Below are 2215 nucleotides of genomic sequence, written 5' to 3'. Positions count from 1 at the left end.
AAGGACGTATTTGTCGGATGCATCGGAGGAGTCTTCCGTTTTGGACGTCCTTCGTCGCGGCGCTGTGACGTATGCGGCCGACAAATTCGACCTTCGGAGGACCCGTCCTGCAGTTTTGGACACAGCCATAGTGTCTGCGCTAATGCTAAAGCTAACAGGCTAAGCTGAGGTTCTTCTTCCAAGAAGCAGCTCTGTTGTCCTCCATCTATATTTTAAGTTGCAGACTGAGTCATTTCTCAAATTTTGCTCAAAGCTGCCATTTTGACCAATCACCACAACCTTTCTGCAGATTAGACTAATTCACCTTTCCCAGCCCCCATTTCAGCCTACAAGATGAAAACATGTCAGACATCAAAATAAATAAATATTACTGCTAAAATAAGTTCAAGTTAGTTTCCTGAATTATGTGAAAGTGGTTGCGACATATTTTGATAGAACATGGGCAAAAAAATGTCACTTGGCAAGCACTTTTTTACCCCGAAAGCATACTAACCATATTTTATGACTTGCTATACTATTCTGTGCAACATGACCAGTTTTACTGGGTTTCAATAGTTACAAACTTGTTTTTTTATTTCATTAGACCTATGAAGAATAGTTTGCCTCATGCACCACAGTCAAATTTTACTCTTTAAATGAACATCCCTGCAATAAAAATATCCCTAAATAAAATAATTCTCAGAATTTCAATAGACTTTGCCTTTTTTTTTTCCTTCTTTTAATAATTACCTCAGCCAAAGAGGTTGATTTGTCCGCATTGGGTTGTCTCTCTGTCTTTGCAGAATACTCAAAAAGTTATGAATGGATTTTCATAAAATTTTCAGGGAATGTTGAGGTTATCACAAAGAACAATTTATTAAATTACTGTGGTGATCTGGATCACCATCCAAATTTTAGGGTCTCGATGGTGGTGGGTGCACTGAGTGTTTCTAGTTTATGATAAAAACCTAATTTCCCATACTCACTTAGATTTGTACTTCACAACTTAAGCGCTTTTACTGGAGAAAGTTTTTGGAGAAGCAGTCACAAAATCTGTCATTTTAGGCCACAACAATCTTATACTGTATCTCTATGAAATGTCTGTTTTCCAGGCTTTTTTAGAAGACAGCACTAAATGGCCAAACAGCTCATTCGGTGTTGATGCTCCGTCTGACAGTTCAGAAGTCACAGATGGAGATGTTCTCTTACCTCGCTCAAATGCACTTTCAGAGTGCATTAATCAGGGCAGAATCAAAAACAGTTTAGGAAGAAACTCATCTGCCCTGATGTGCTCTCGTCACTCAAACTGGAGTTGTAGAATGGCTCTTGCCCCTTGCCTGTGACTCCTATCACGCTTTTAGCCAGTCTTTGTGCCAAAGAAGTTTGAATTCCTTTAACTAAGCATGTATAATTCCTCTGCACGTAGCGCAAGGAGCTTGTGAGTTTCAGAAAAAAAATTGTCAAAATTTTAAATCCAAACAGATCCCAGTTATGTTTTTTCTTACTCAAGAAACGCACCGCTCACCCTCTAATCAGTTGGAGATGCTACCCCAGCCACTAAGAAGTCGACGGGGCTGGATCTGTGACTGTGACCATCTCCGTGTGTCTTCTGAACAGACTGAGGTGGTTAGGACGTGCATCCGTAATGAGATGGGACGTCTTCTGAAAGAGCTTAATGTTGCTGCATCTGTATCGGTTACCTTTTAAATGCTTTAGTTTTAAAACTGAGGCCTCTGGGTCAGTCATTTTGACTCAGTGACGGCAGGAGGGTTAAATTAGGACTGTCGTTAGAGCTGGGCGGTATGGCCAAAATTTTATATCACGGTATTTTCAACATTTACACCGGTTTGATGGTATTTGACAGTATTTTTCTTTTCATCACAGGTCAGCTGATAATAAAATGTACAAACACTACTTATTAACTTTTTTCTTTTGCTGTACCTCTGTCTGTGTCACTGTTTCCCTACTCTATGTGTCTTTTCTCCTCCTGGTTGTAGACAGTAGTCATGTATTGTGGTCCAGTCATGAAGGAGGAGGGTTAAGAAAAGATTATGATCGGGTTTATTGTTTTATATTATTTAATAAAGATTATCAGCATGACTCACCTTGCACACCAGTCATTTCCAATTCCATTACAAACTACTTTACCCGGGCTTTTCACAATAGAACCACGTTAAGTCTCCATCATCATAACATTTCCATATTAACATCGCTCATTAAATCTAACTGTGCACGT

The sequence above is a fragment of the Austrofundulus limnaeus genome, unplaced genomic scaffold, assembly GCF_001266775.1.
Source record: "Austrofundulus limnaeus strain Quisiro unplaced genomic scaffold, Austrofundulus_limnaeus-1.0 Scaffold221, whole genome shotgun sequence".
In the NCBI taxonomy this organism is placed as follows: Eukaryota; Metazoa; Chordata; class Actinopteri; order Cyprinodontiformes; family Rivulidae; genus Austrofundulus; species Austrofundulus limnaeus.
Note: the sequence above shows the minus strand (reverse complement) of the source record.